At 38.6% G+C, this 16,453-nt stretch overlaps 1 long non-coding RNA gene across 1 annotated transcript; it reads right to left on the bottom strand.

The window, feature by feature from the left end:
- Window positions 1-14,824: 14,824 nt before the first annotated feature.
- LOC120490869 (uncharacterized) lies at window positions 14,825-15,561 on the bottom strand. The gene is made up of 3 exons (XR_005625138.2): window positions 15,451-15,561; window positions 15,229-15,320; window positions 14,825-15,144 (listed from the first exon to the last, which is right to left on the bottom strand). It is a non-coding gene; the product is annotated as an uncharacterized LOC120490869 (long non-coding RNA).
- Between the last annotated feature and the right edge of the window lie 892 nt (window positions 15,562-16,453).

Here is a 16,453-nt window from a genome sequence, read left to right as displayed (position 1 = left end):
GATTTCGTGGATGTAGGAAGGTACATTTTTTTTGGAAATAAGCAGCAGCTTAGATGCTGAATATCATCTGGTTCAGGTATGTTTGAATATGTGAAAAGGGAATCAATTGCTGCAAAGAAAAGGAAGTATTTATCGAACATCATTTGGCTTAATATGAGAGTTTAGCATTCCCTCCCACTTCAGGATTGGTTTGTGTACACAGGTTCTTGCGTAGAAAGGATGCTTTGATAATTCTGCTTTGACGCAATACATGGGAGGGAGGAGGGTCTTCAGACGTTTCATTGTGCCATGGTGAGGAAATGTCATACTGTGAAATGTTTTTTTCTCTCTTCACTGTATCAGAACATCCCTCTTAATAAACATCCTGATAAGAGAACCGATGGCACGAACGATCATTCATTTCTCAATATCGCATGCCTTCTACGTTGCGGGCACCACAATGCCTAGATTAGGCTGTTGAAGAAGCCACTTGCATCTTCTATCTGCGCACAAGTGACAGTGATTACCCATTGTCAGTGTTTTTCCTCTCGTTTATGTCTAGAATTAAGGGTTGAGATGGTTCCTCTGATATCAATTCCATGTGGGTTCCTTCACCTTTGCAACAAGTGGCACTCAGACATGATGGTATCTCCATGCTCCTTCTCCCAATCTCTCTTAAGAGGTGAGGGATTTTTGGGAAAGTGCTTTAAAGAGCTATAAAAAGCTTCAAAGCAAGCTTTTATTTATTTACTTCGAGCCAAGGTATGGGACGTTTGTGACGGGGCAAAACACATTCCAGCTATTACTAGTTAATTCATTTTTAGTTTGGTTCTCCATGTCTGGTCCATCTATCAGTTTCAGCAGTTTATGTGCTTTATCTCTCTTGATTCCAGCCCTTCCAATGTCCTGGAGGCGCTTGTAGATGTTTGTGGCCACGCTAATAGGTTTTGCAGAAGAGTTCTCTGCAGCTTTCTGAAAGCAGTTTAAATGGGTCTTCATGACTGTTTCATTACCCTAAAAGTTATATCCAGTGCTGAAAGTGCTGAACAACACCAGATAAAATATGATTGGAGCTAGCTAGGCACACTGTGTTCCTTAACCGCAAATGTGAAAATTACTATGTGGTTTGTCTCAATGATGTCAAAGGATGTGGCTTTCTTCCCCCTGCTGGACTCTTACTCAATCTACATTCCTGGAGATCATCACTGATGCTCCTTTCCATGAACCCACATCTCGATTTCAGATAGAATCGAATCCAGTTCCGCCAGATTACTGTGCACACTAGGCTTAATGTGCTCTATTTAGTATGTGCTGGATTCACATGCCCCCCCAAAAAAGACAAATTGTCGCATAATTAAAAACAAAATATCTATTTAGTCTAAATATGAGCAGTAACTAATGACCTAGTGGCACTTGTCTTGGCAATTTTTCATGCCTCCACACAATCTATTAATTTGTATGGTGGCATCTAATCTTAATCCCCAAAGGAAGCTGTGACTGCAGATAAAAGGGATGTCTAACAGTTGATCATCTCTCTATATGTCCTGTATCGTGCCCACCTGTTCCACCTGTTCTGCTCTTTTAACAGTTTAAGTACACAGAGCACCAGATGCAGCGAATACAAATCCCTTTCATCATTCGGCCGGCTAAACATTACTCTGATTTAAAACGCAGGGGATAACTGCGCACAAACAGTATCTCCAAAGACCTCTTGTAAGCTGCTGCGCAGATGCTCTTAAAAGCATTCGTCCAAACCATATCACTCTTAAAATAAAGATAAATGTTGACAAGGTACAAGCCTCGTCGTACCGTATCCTGGCTATTAGGCCTGACATTTCAGTTCAAGTGTCCTTTTAAGATGCTTTTATTGTCTAAATTCCCTGAATGTGAAGCGTTGGCTAAAATTGAGCGGTTAATGTCAAAGATGTGGAGTGTGTGTGTGTGTGTGTAGTTTTTTTTATGTATTCTTTTGAGGTTTTGCAGAGGAGTTCTGGCCTGCTGTACAGAGGGAGCTTTTAGTAAACAGCGCACATGGATTTGGCAGTGCTGTTATCAGCAATAGGGTGTATGTGAGTTTGTATATTAGAAGTGGAGAGGATATTACATGTTACTATGCATGAGTGCATGTTGTCTGAGAGCAGATCGTCATTTTAATTGTAGACTGTTTTATTGATGTAAATGCTTTGTACTTATCCCATACTGTATGTATAAGCTAAAGATAACAAATGCAAAGGTGCTATAAGGACAGTCTCTTTGGATCATCTAAAATAATTCTGGACCGCATGACCATCAGGTTTTATACAAACTTGTGGAGTTCATGGACAGGGCAAGCTTGCAGCTTTGAGAAGGGGGCAAATCAAATGTAGATTTTTATTATTTTTGTATTTTTTTTATGAAACCTGGTAATATTGTAAAAATACATTCAATTATAAAATCACCATTTTAAAATGTAATTTATGGCAAAGCTGAATTTTCAGGATCAATTTTCCACTCTTCAGTGTCACATGATCCTTGCTAAATTATTCTAATATGCTGATTTGGCGGTCAAGAAACATTCTTATCAACATTTTTTTGTGGAAATAAAAGTCCCAAATTGTCTTTGCTTGTAACTTTCGATCAATTCATGCTTCCTTGCTGAGGAAAAAAACTTTAGAACAGTAGTGCATTATATATAGCAGTGTTTATGTAGCTACATATAGCCAGATGTTCACAGCTGAAGCGTTTTGTTGTTTGGAAAGTTTGGATCAGGACTATAATGTCAAGGCTGTAAATCTCCTGGACTTAAAAGTGTTTGTGCAGTATTAGCCAGGGACAAAATATTTACACCAATATGGTTAGTAGTTCTAAACTTGGAACCACATTTTGATCTTAGTGCAGAGAGCATCCCTGACTGACCTTCACACAAACCTCAGACACATCTATGCCAGATTAACATAAAAGAGTGCATTTTTTTGTTTGTTTTCTTCTGAAGAATAGCTTGATAATGTCACTAACATTTTGTGAGAACAGGCAAGTAGTTATTTTGAGTCTTCACCAGTAGGCAGTGCTGTTTCTGAGCTGTAACTTTTTCTCCTCGGATGACTTTTTCATTGACAATGTATTTTACCTCTTTACATGCTTTTTCTCTGTTGGTAACAAGATCGGATTGCTGCATTATAATAATTTTTTAGCTATTTTGTTGTTGTTGAAACTACGCCTTTTATAACAAGTTTTTTTTTTTTTACTTTAGTTTTTCTTGCCCTGAAACTGTAGTGATGCATCTTGAATAGCAGGAGGCATGGTTATAGATGTTTCTGGATGGCAAAATTAGAACTGCAAATAAAGATACTTATGAAGATTGTAAATCCTAAAGAAATTCTTAAGCACCTCCTTACGTTAAATAAGTTTCATTTCCAGAGAGATAATAGACTTCTTACAGTGTCTTGAATCAAATATCACTTGCTTAAACTGTGTACATGAGAAGCTTTTTAGATCCATATTTGACTTAAATCTAATTGGACTCAGGCGGAGGACTTTGAATATTCTACCTTATACGGCAGATACACTGTCAATGATGGAAGTCTGTGTTGACAGAATGAACCCACACATCCATGTCTTTCGACAATATATTTAAACCCCTCTGTTTTCTGTTAAAGTCAAGTAACTTATGTACATCATGAGGGAAACAAATAGGGTAATTCATGAAGACAACTTAACATCCCAGCATTTGAAGGCTTTGTTGAAGTGTGGCTGAGATGAGGAAACATGAACTGCTTAGTTTTTCTCAGTAAATTGTTTGTTTCCATACATTCAGACCTGTATTGTTGGACCTGTACAGTAGTGAGGAGTTGATTGATGCTGACCAGGGTGTTTTACACGGGCCGTAGATAACCACACAGCTGTTTGAACCAGCTCCAGACTATGTAAAACAAATCTTACGATTTGTTTTACAAATATATATATATATATATGTGTGTGTGTGTGTGTGTGTGTGTGTGTGTGTATATATATATATATATATATATATATATATATATATATATATATATATAAAATCTAAAATCTTTTGTTATCGCCTTTTTTATTACATCACATATTTTAGTACTTATCATAAATTAGGTATCGTGTGAAAGCTTACGAACTCATAATTCATTCTTTGAACCTTTTGAAATTAGACGTTGTGTTACTATAGCCACAACTATAGCGACAGTACTCTAAATTCTTTTATCAGGCTGATGATTCTTTTGGGCATCATCATGTTTTATATTTTATTATCAAAACCTTTTCTAATATTGACAAAATACATCGTCATTTTGTGACAGAAGTGATATTTGGACAGAAATTGAATAAGTTGTTACGGCAGAAAACCGTGCCATTAAAATGCAATGGAATGTACTGTATGTCACCCGGTGCCTATTTTCGGTATTACGCCTAAACAAAATCTAATGGGAACTTAAATTTTTGTGATAACTTTAAATTTGGAGCACAGCTTGGTTAGATATGTGGCTTTGGTTTTTATAGTAAAAGATATTTTGTGAAATATATATTTTATATAAAAGAAAAAACATTAAGTACAGTATATTTGATTTACTGTAAAACTTAAACCTCATACTGCAATTTTTTGAAGCGCTTTCACTAATAATATAATCTGCTGAATGTCTGCTTTAAAACAAGACCAAACTTGGGTCTATATTCCAAAGCATTCTCGAATTACAACCATTTAAGTTTGAATAGTGCATTTTAATGACCATTCTCAAAAATGGGGGTGACCGTTAACAGGATAAGGATTAATGGATCTTTTTGGGAATTGGCATGCTTGATTTGTTGCCTCAGATTAAATGAAGAGAAATAAAAATAGTGAATTGTAGGAATATCATGGCTTTAGTATTGCGATAGCATCTAGCTCCAGATGTGGTCAAGATAAACTGAGAGTTTCTTCACAGCTTGTAGAGAATGGCTTTATGTAGAATCAAGTGTAACAGTTTCTTAAACATACTGTTAAAATTCCATCATGCCTCTGTCCTGTTTAGATTGGGTTTAGATGTCGATATATGTAATTTTATTACCTTTTATATGATTTTTTTTTCTCTAGATAATTCCAGAGAAACTCAATAGGTAACATCCCTCATTTTTGTTGTTATATAAATTTTGACATTCTTGAATGTTTGCTAGTTGCACATTGTGAGAGATGGATTATGATAATTACATTATGACATTCTTTGACAATGTGCTCATTGTGAAAATCCGTCGAAATGCTGGTCTTGTGGTTTAAAGAGTTGTGAAGTGTTTAGCTCTTTATAGTCAATGCCATCACTCATCACTGTCCCTCAGCAACATCTCCACTGTCCTTATCTCATTCCGTGACATGGCAGCCACTTTGGATTGTCAGGAGAGGTGCCTCTTATCTGCCGAGTTCAGAAGATTTCCGTGAGAATCCCTTAAGAAATGCTTGAAAAGAAGCCTTGGAATGGAGTCGAAATCCCCGAGGATTTATCTGCCAGAGGTATCCTGTATCTGGGAGGCCTGGGGAGCACCCTTTGTGTCTGTTTTTCAGGTATGTCTGTGTGAGACGGTGGATTTAAAGAATAAAGTGGAACAGATGACTCGATTCCCATTCTGTCTTGTTGGTGAGAGCTTGGTGAGAACACAAACAACAAATACATACTCTATTGTTTTAACTTCTGTAACATCTGGGAAATCAAACTTAAACTTTTAGCTGTCTTTTGGAACAGCTGGTTTCTAGCTGGTCCAAGTTGGTTGTCAAGGGCTCCAGGCTGGTTATTGGTTAGTCCAAGGTAGCCATTAACTCGTCCAGTTGGTCAAAGATGGTTATTAGATGGTCCGAATGTGTAAAAGTGGTGCAACCAAGTTGTTTGCTGGTCTGAATTGAACAAATTAATAACCATTTTTAAACGGCTAGTGATCAAACTGAACCAGTTAATAATTAGTACCAGATAATGACCAGCCCTAACCAGCTAAGGACCAGACTGAACATGTTAATGGCTGAACATGGAACCGGTTTGGTCTAGCTAATGACCGGTTTGGTCTAGCTAATGACCAAACAGAAAAAGTTAACCATTATGATACAGTTAATGACCTGACTGAACAAGCTAGATCACCTGTTTGATCAGCGCAGTCTCACCCCAAAAAGTCATATAACTGACGTTTTGGGTCGTCTTTTGACCATACGTCAATATTCGCCTTTTTAGGGCCCCCTTAAACGTCGGTAGATGAAGTTATGGGATCCTAACTCTACCCCAGACCTAAACCTAACCCTAAACCTAACCCGTCACCTAACTGACGCTAAAGGTAAAGCGTCAGTTGTATGACGGCCCGGGATCGCCATCTACCGACGTTTAAGGGTACCCTAAAAAGGCGAATATTGACGTATGGTCAAAAGACGTCCCAAAACGTCAGTTATATGACTTTTTGGGATGAGAATGTGTTGGTTTGATCTAGCTAACAACCAAACTGGACATGTTCATTACCAAATTGGACCTGTTAATGACCAGTTTGGCACAAACTTAGGAAACACTTTATTTTGATGGTCTATATTAGACATTCTACTAACCATAAATAACTTTGCCCCAAAGTAACTGGAACCCAAACCTAACAGTCTACTCTCTCATTAACTATTGCAGTCATCTCTTGCCATTGGCGAGAGACTGACCATGAATTTACTTTGAAATTATTTTACCGGGGTAGGTTGCCTGGGCTTTCCCAATTACAATACTGAATTTTAAAAATAAACATATATTTGATTGTGGGTGAGCACCCAGAGGAAACCCACTCTGAAATAGGGAGAAAATGCAGACTCCACACAGAAAGAACTCTTGGCCCAGCCTTGACTCGAACTAGAGACCTAGCTGTGAGGTGACAGTGCTACCCACCTTAACAATCAACTAATTTTCTTATGAGTGTGCTGTTCTAATACTCGAAGTAACTCTGCAACTACATGTCAACTAATTATAGTTGGTAGAATGTCTAAACTTACTATTGGTCAAGTTTGACCAGCTTATGAATAAATAACTATTGTGGAAAAGCTAATGAGAAGCTTGAGCCAGTTAATGACCAAAATCTGACCAGGTAGTAATCATGTTGAACCGGCAGCAACCAGCTTAACCTTGATTTTTCCAACAGGCAGGTGGATGGGGGTCACTTAGCCTGGCTATCATGCAGACTGGAGCAAAGGTGATGGGAGAACAAATGGCCGAGTGAGCAGACTCTCTTTGGAATCAGGTATCAAGAGGATAACCACCACCGCTGGCCGACACAAAAGAACGACTGACACCAGAAAAGAGGGATGGGGTTTCAGAGCCTGGGCATGAAAAGGAAAACATCATTCTCCGTCTGTTTTGTCCATAGACAGTGAAAGAACTCAGCCTCTTATGCGGGTCATGGTGCAATACCACTAGAGGAATTTGCACTGATGGTATTCTCTGAAACGGCCACTATAGTGAGTGATTGGATCCATTTACGTCGCCTTTAATTGAAAGGGACGTTTTTTTTTTTTCGGGGAGTCAAGGATGAATCAGTAAGGGTGGCTGCCAAAAAACAACCAAAACAACACTTCTCAACGCTTCTATCACAGCTGAGCCGCCTTTGTATTCGCGGGTGGCTGAAGCAGCCCAGAGGCAAGCTTGAAATCACGGCGGGCTTGTGTTGCCCTCATCGCGCATGCCTTTTGTGTGCGGGGAGGTTATCTGTCTGCCTCTTTCAGAGGTGGGGGACACACAATAGGCTTTCGTGCCACGAGAAGAGGAGTGTAGGATTCTGGGTCCCTCCCTGAGCATGCAAGGCTTGGTTCATGAACACAGCACAAAGGAATGAGATCTCCACCTCATCCAAGACTGGATTAACATACATATACACAACACATATGCACGCCAATGGGAGTCATAATAGGGCTAATTTGTTTGTTTACAATGCTCTGTTGCAAATGGCTGATTGTAACCACAACACAAAAGCTAGTCAGACAGTTTCTGCTGACAGTCATGCCATGCCAGCATACAAGGGCTAAAATATGATTCGAAAATAGAATTATGAAATTTGGAGTGCTAATCTAAGAGGAGAATATTGTGTACATGGATGTAATGCATCCATCTTCATTTAGAGAAACTGAACCAGAGAGCCAACTTCTCAACCTTCTGTTGGTAGGAACCATTGAAATGACTAAAATGATCAGTTTGCCAATCAAAACCTTCGCTGATGACTCACTGAACATTTGTCAGAGAGAGATTTACATGTTGGCCCGAGGCTTCTACGGTTTGCTTCGGATGGTCCAAGCAAAAGCTCCCTTGAATTTTTAAGATTGAATTGCATTTAGAACATTTGTCTTGGCTGCCCACCTTTGAAAATAAATAGAAAAACACAACTCCAAAACCCCTGGCCTGTGCTTTATCACTCATGAGCCTGGGCTGTCCATCAGACAGTGTGTTTTACATTCACTCGAAAAGCATGTCAGACGTTTGCGTGTCATGGCTAGACGTCTCTATAAGTTATCGACCGCTTTCGAGGCTGGAGGGGGAACCTCTCAATTTGCCCGGTGACCGCTGGAACAACAGTACAAATCTAATTTGGATATCTGAGAGAACGCTATACCCTTCCCATACTGCAACTCCAAACGCCAAGAACATGGAGCCAGACCCTCAAAACAATTAATTACGGGTCATAACCCGAGAGGGTCGGCATTCCTGACGGCTGGAGACAGTGTTAGATATTCTTCAGCTGTGCTGTGGGAGGAGACTGCAAGAGCAAGGATCCATTCCAACATCACAAATCGCTAAAAACATCATGCATTTTATACAAAAAGCGATCTGTCCATACCTAAATCAGACCGACTGACGGATTATGCAGTTTGGAATTCGTATTTATAGGCACTGAGTCAAATCAAACATCAGTGGCCAAAAACACTGAAGATTTATGTTTGCCACTTGTCCCAACAATTTATTTCAACGTCAGTTCTCTCAAAGTGCAGATGTTTTCGTTTCTAATCCGCCCATTTCTTTTCTTTTTTTTTTTCTTTTTTTAACAGTATAGCAGATACTAAACAAACTCTAATTTCGCATAGGAAATACAGCGGTTAAAGGGTTTGTGACCTAATGTTGTCAGTCTTAAGTAGCTAAACACCGAATGACTGATTAATGTGATCTGTTTAACGAATAAGCAACCTCGAATGGGGCTATTTCTTAACCTGATTCACTCGCTAATTGTGTCAGTGTCTTGGAAGCCTGTACTGATCTAAAATTTCTGTTTGATTAATCGCTGAATCAAATGTGTGTAACATGAGCAGAAATACCAGCACCAATCACAATCAATCACACAAACATCGTTTGAATCAATCAAACACAAATGTTGCATAATTAGTTTCACGTTTCCAATCAAAGTTAATCGTTCGAGCTGTTTTTCTCTCATGCAACAGAGGTACGCCGCAACAGCTGAGGCGTCATTGCAGTATGAATTATGGAGGTTCTCCGAACCAAACCACTTTTTATAAAATGTTTAATGTATTGTATCATTAGAATATTTTGGGGTTTTTTTTTGCAGGCGGCCCCTCTGTACTGATATAGATGATTGATATGAATATCACTCACAAGCGTAATCTCTGTCATGCAACACAAAAGACATATCAAACGAAAGGCAAACTGTGCTGCAAGTTAGTATTTCAACATGTGGTGCTCTTAAGGTCTCCTTTCATAGGTGAAGCTAATGACCAGGACTACCTTTGAAATTGATCCTATTTCTCATCAAGTGGTGCAACATTAAGGACTTTATCTGGGCAAATGGGTAATTTATCAATTTATGTGAATGAGGAAAATAATACAATGATAAAGGGTAAAAAGTGAGGATGAAAATGGATATGCTGCATCAGTCATGTGCTGCGTGTTTTAGTCTCTGATTTTTATTATACAACTGCATTATTAAAAGGATTATGACCTTAGGTAAAAGACAGATTACGTCGATTCATTCCAAATCACCACTATACTCATTTTCTCGTTCTTCTTTCAGTTGAACTATCTTGCTTATTTTTTGTTCATTGTGTTGACCATATATGGGCAGCTCTTACCTTGAACTGACCCCAGCCCTGATCCTGTTTTGAAATGCAATCCAAGTCTATGAGGTGATGATTAGCAGTGCAGGTAACATAAATGGATCTAAAGGCTAAGACTGAATAACGACTAAAACTGGACTCCAGGTTGCTGTAATCAGATTGGTATGAAATGTCCATGTATCGGTGCCTCAAACAATATTCATATGCTTTTACTTTTGCACTTACTTTTAAATAAGTTTCTTTGTGTTAGTATAGGGATGCTATATACAGTGTTATTCTTGCTGTTATATTATTTAAAGAATGTTAATATATGCCTTGTGTGTTCTTTTAAAATAGGTTAAATCCAGTGACCCCCGTTGTAGAAAAAAAGGATGACATCTAGTTGAGAAGACTAGTAATAATATTCACGTTGATTTCGCCCCAATACCCTGGTATCAATATCGAAATTATTTCTAGAACACAGTTCCAGTAATCGGATTGAATGTGAGATTGAATAAGTGCACTCAATAACGTCCACAATTCGGACACCCAAATGGCTGTTCCCTCAAATAGTGCCTTATTTAAAGTTTTTTGGCTTTTAGTATGAATATGCTAGCCTTACTCTATAAGCTAGTGTGCTACAAAACAATGACAAAATTCGCATTTAGAAGACCAATCCCAAAAATGAAAATGAAAATTGGGTTGATGCCGTCTAACGTCATATTGAAGTTAATCTCCAACTTTGGACAGATGATGAAATGAAAATCGGTTAAAGTCAGAAACCAACATCAGTTGTGTTCTGATCGCAACCCGACTTTCATTTTCAACCAAAACATTGGGCTGACATTGGGTTCTAACGTCAACCCGATTTGCAAAATGCAATCTCTGCAACCAAAATCTTCCCCTGACTGACTTTACGTTCTACTCAAAGACCTTGACAGAAATGTACTGGAGTAAAAAGCACGATTTTGTCATTCAAATGTAGTGAAGTTAAAGTAAAAAGTTTCCAGAAAAAAAATAATACGTAAAGTACAGATATTCAAAAAGTGCATTTAAGTACAGTACTCAAGCAAATGTACTTTGTTACTGTCCACCTCTGTAAATTAATAGAACTTGGTGCCATTTATATTTACATACTGTGCTACAAATTTTCTTTAATGCATTTCGTTATGGAACCTAAGTCATAATTATATGCATGTTGTTGAGTCTGAGTCATAAAACTTTCTGCTTTTTATGAGGTCTTCTATCTTTCTTTTTTCAGGAAATGCACTTAAAGGTCACAACAAGAAAAAGTGAAACCTGCCATTTCCAAAAATGGTTAAGCAATACTTAATCCTGACACAGCAAAGCCAAATTCCAAAACAAACACAATTTGAGTTCAAACTCCAACAAGCAGCCCACAGATAGACGAAAGAACCATCAAATAAACTTAACATTCCGATAATTGTTTATCCAAGTCAGAAGTCTCGAGGGTGAGTCATAGGATGATGGCGAATGTACTGCTTCAGTAGAATACTACTGTGTGTACACGTCTGGCTTCTTTGGGCCAAAGCTTGTGGCTGTCTGCTACTGCTCAAGGTCTTCGCAGATAAAAGATACATTTGACATGCATTAGAGGTACATTGGGACACCACACCAGTGTAATGGGGATTACCAGCTTAGAGTCATTGGTGATACAGCCTGCTGGACTATTATATGACAGGTTAGTTCTGGTCACTAGTAACACAATTCTTAATGTTTAGACAGTTTTGGATCATTCGATTAGATCTATCATAGGTCATCATCATTTGGGTCGGGACACCCCATCTTTTTGTTGGTGGTTGTGGTTTCTGAACATAAGCAATGAGCAATTACAAGTTCATACTGGAAATATTGGTAGTCGACCAGTGCAAGGTTTCTGAAATAAGATTAATATACATGAAATCAATAACTTAGTCACTCAAAATCTGCTTTGCGTCACACAACATAAAAGAACATTGAATTTATTGAGTATTTTCATATAGCTATGTGCTTTGTTTACAAACACTTGCTAACTACATCATAAATCTAAATTGGCACACCTGGTGTTGCAACCCGGTATCACAACAAGACGTGAAATAATCACGTTGGTCCACCTTGGAAAACGTGTAGATGTCATGGTTTAACCCCCTCAAATGTGAAACTTACATGTTTGTGTTACATTTTAACTAAAGTTCCTGGCGTGAAAAAAACAATTTTACTGCACTCAGCAGCCCCCCCGGGGTCCGTAGCACCAAGCGCAGTCCCAAAATTCCACCATCCGCGAACCCACTATTTTTATAATGGCATGAATGCTATGTGGGATCTCAAAATCTCTTCCAGAGCTGAGATATTGAGATCCCACGTAGCATTTATGCCATTATAAATATCTCAATATCTCAGCTCTGGAAGGGTCTAGAGCCTCCATTTTTGCACTCAGGTCTAAGTCTCATGGCCCTCTATCAGAATCCAGAGTTTCAAGAAGATTGGAGAAACATATTTTTTCGCACCAAAAAAACAACAACAACAGGGGTACCACTGTCATTTTTTTTTTCGGGTCGAAATTTTGAGTTGCTCTGATCATCTTGCAACTCTGGATTCTGATGGAGGGCCATGAGACTTAGACCTGAGTGCAAAAATGGAGGCTCTAGACCCTCCCAGCGCTGAGATATTGAGATATTTATAATGGCATAAATGCCACATGGGATCTCAATATTTCAGCTCTGGAAGGGTCTAGAGCCTCCATTTTTGCACTCAGGTCTAAGTCTCATGGACCTCTATCAGAATCCAGAGTTTCAAGAAGATCAGAGCAACTCAAAATTTCGACCCGGAAAAAAAAACGACAGTGGTACCCCTGTGGGTTTTTTTTTTGGTGCGAAAAAAAAAGTTTCTCCAATCGTCTTGAAACTTTGGATTCTGATAGAGGGCCATGCGACTTAGACATGAGTGCAAAAATGGAGGCTCTAGACCCTCCCAGAGCTGAGATATTGAGATATTTATAATGGCATAAATGCTACGTGGGATCTCAATATCTCAGCTCTGGGAGGGTCTAGAGCCTCCATTTTTGCACTCAGGTCTAAGTCTCATGGCCCTCTATCAGAACCCAGAGTTTCAAGAAGATTGGAGAAACTTGTTTTTTCGCACCAAAAAAAAAAACGACAGGGGTACCACTGTCGGTTTTTTTTTTCGGGTCGAAATTTTGAGTTGCTCTGATCATCTTGAAACTTTGGATTCTGATAGAGGGCCATGAGACTTAGACCTGAGAGCAAAAATGAAGCCTCTAGACCCTCCCAGAACTGAGATATTGAGATATTTATAATGGCATAAATGCTACGAGAGATGTCAATATTTCAGCTCTGGAAGGGTCTAGAGCCTCAATTTTTGTACTCAGGTCTAAGTCTCATGGGCCTCTATCAGAATCCAGAGTTTCAAGAAGATCAGAGCAACTCAAAATGTCGACCCGAAAAAAAAACGACAGTGTCGTTTTTTTTTTTTTTGGTGTGAAAAAATAAGTTTCTCCAATCTTCTTGAAACTCTGGATTCAGATAGAGGGCCATAAGACTTAGAGCTGAGTGCAAAAATTGAGGATCTAGACCCTTCCAGAGCTGACATATTGACATCCCACGTAGCATTTATGCCATTATAAATATTTCAACATCTCAGCCCTGGGAGGGTTTAGAGCCTCCATTTTTGCACTCAGGTCTAAGTCTCATGGCCTTCTATCAGAATCCAGAGTTTCAAGAAGATTGAAGAAACTTATTTTTTCGCAACAAAAAAAAAAAAAACGACAGGGGTACCACTGTCGTTTTTTTTTTTTCGGGTCGAAATTTTGAGTTGCTCTGATCTTCTTGAAACTCTGGATTCTGATAGAGGACCATGAGACTTAGACTTGAGTGCAAAAATGGAGGCTCTAAACCCTCCCAGAGCTCTCAAGTCTAAGTCTCATGGCCCTCTATCAGAATCCAGAGTTTCAAGAAGATCAGAGCAACTCAAAATTTCGACCCGAAAAAAAAACCGACAGTGGTACCCCTGTCGTTTTTTTTTTTGTTGCGAAAAAATATGTTTCTCCAATCTTCTTGAAACTCCGGATTCTGATAGAAGGCCATGAGACTTAGACCTGAGTGCAAAAATGGAGGCTCTAAACCCTCCCAGGGCTGAGATATTGAAATATTTATAATGGCATAAATGCTACGTGGGATGTCAATATGTCAGCTCTGGAAGGGTCTAGAGCCTACATTTTTGCACTCAGGTCTAAGTCCCATGGCCCTCAATCAGAATCTTGAGTTTCAAGAAGATTGGAGAAACTTATTTTTTCGCACCAAAAAAAAAAACGACAGGGGTACCACTGTCGTTTTTTTTTTTTCGGGTCGAAATTTTGAGTTGCTCTGATCTTCTTGAAACTCTGGATTCTGATAGAGGGCCATGAGACTTAGACCTGAGTGCAAAAATGGAGGCTCTAGACCCTTCCAGAGCTGAGATACTGAGATCCCACGTAGCATTTATGCCATTATAAATATCTCAATATGTCAGCTCTGGAAGGGTATAGAGCCTCCATTTTTGCACTCAGGTCTAAGTCCCATGGCCCTCTATCAGAATCCAGAGTTTCAAGAAGATTGGAGAAACTTATTTTTTCGCACCAAAAAAAAAAAAAACGACAGGGGTACCACTGTCGTTTTTTTTTTCGGGTCGAAATTTTGAGTTGCTCTGATCTTCTTGAAACTCTGGATTCTGATAGAGGGCCATGAGACTTAGACCAGAGTGCAAAAATGGAGGCTCTAGACCCTTCCAGAGCTGAGATATTGACATTAATGCATACATTAATTAAATAATTATATTTTATATACTGACAACAATAAGAAACATGAATAAATGAGTAAAAGAACACATAAAAAGTAATCATCACAAACAAATGCATATACAAATCAACAACACATAAAAAAAAGCTTTATTCAAACTACAAGCATGTATTTACAGGTGCTGAACACCACATCCTACTGCAAGCGCTTCACAATCTGAGGCAATAAGGGCAGATGAAGAAATGGAGGTTCTCGTAAGGGCAGGTGGAGAGATGGAGGGTCTCATCCATGGCACCACTTCCAGGATTCAGCTCTGGGCTCCTCATCCTCAGTGCTCACACCAGTCTGCAGACATTTCAGATCCTACAAAAATGCACAAACATTAAACAAAAGCAGTCATTTTAACAGCACAATGTCATTTGATTTATGTATTAAAAATAACCTTACTTTATATTTGAGTAAAATCCCTAAAACCTTTTTTCCCCCCAACAAATACTGCTATCATCTTTCCTTGCAGGTCCTGCTCCACCACAAAAGCTCTGCAGCAAATGCACAGAAATCAGGAATCAGAAAAGTGTTGTAATTCTCCATTTGAAAATTACAATCATTCAAATAAACTACAACTTAAGATTAAATAGATTTTGTTATCCATTTCTGTAGTATACTCACTCAAAGCCTTTGATGACAGCATTCAGCATCATGAGCCTCTCTCCACCGGATAAACACACATGTGTTCTTCTGTCCCTGTAACATACAGACAAGATTCACATTACGAGCTCAACACTGCATGTATAGGCTGAGATTGAAGTGTTAACTCACTTTTAATCCAACTTAAATGTTACTCAATATATCAACACTAATAAGGGACAAATTAAATATCATGTTTAGTTACTTTATAGATTTGTTTATTTGCCTTCTTTATAGCACATTTGTCTAATGTAAACAGTGTTGACAACAGTGAATTATCCTACATAAGAGCACAACACACATAATGTTACACTCAGATGAATTATTCATGTTGTGATGTGCTCATCTTCAATAGTTATACAATATTTTCCTTCCTGATGTAAAAGACATTTTAAATAAAGGTGTACTGTTATGTAAATCCACTTTAGAAACGTAACGTTACGTGTACTTACGGGAGCTCCCCTGTTAACTAGCTATACATAATAAAACGTGTTTACAGCAAAATCACAACTATACTGTCTAACTCCTTTACACTTTCAACAGTTAAAACATTTACTCTATCAGAATCCAGAGTTTTGAGAAGATTGGGGATACTTCATTTTTCACCCCCCCCAAAAAAACATAAGGGGTAACACTGTCGTTTTTTTTTTCGATCGAAATTTTGAGTTTCGATATCTCAGCACTGGAAGGGTCTAGAGCCTCCATTGTTGCACTCAGGTCCATGTCTCATGGCCCTCTATCAGAATCCAGAGTTTTGAGAAGATTGGGGATACTTAATTTTTCGCCCAAAAAAAAAAACGTAAGGGGTAACACTGTCGTTTTTTTTTTTCGGGTCGAAATTTTGGGTTTCGATATCTCAGCACTGGAAGGGTCTAGAGCCTCCATTTTTGCACTCGGGTCTAAGTCTCATGGCCCTCTATCAGAATCCAGAGTTTTGAGAAAATTGGGGATAATTAATTTTTCTCCCAAAAAAAAAACGTAAGGG

Source organism: Pimephales promelas, chromosome 19 (assembly GCF_988280905.1).
Source record: "Pimephales promelas chromosome 19, fPimPro1.hap1.1, whole genome shotgun sequence".
NCBI lineage: Eukaryota > Metazoa > Chordata > Actinopteri > Cypriniformes > Leuciscidae > Pimephales > Pimephales promelas.
The sequence above is the reverse complement of the archived record's forward strand: the minus strand, read 5'-3'. Positions and strand labels throughout refer to the sequence as shown.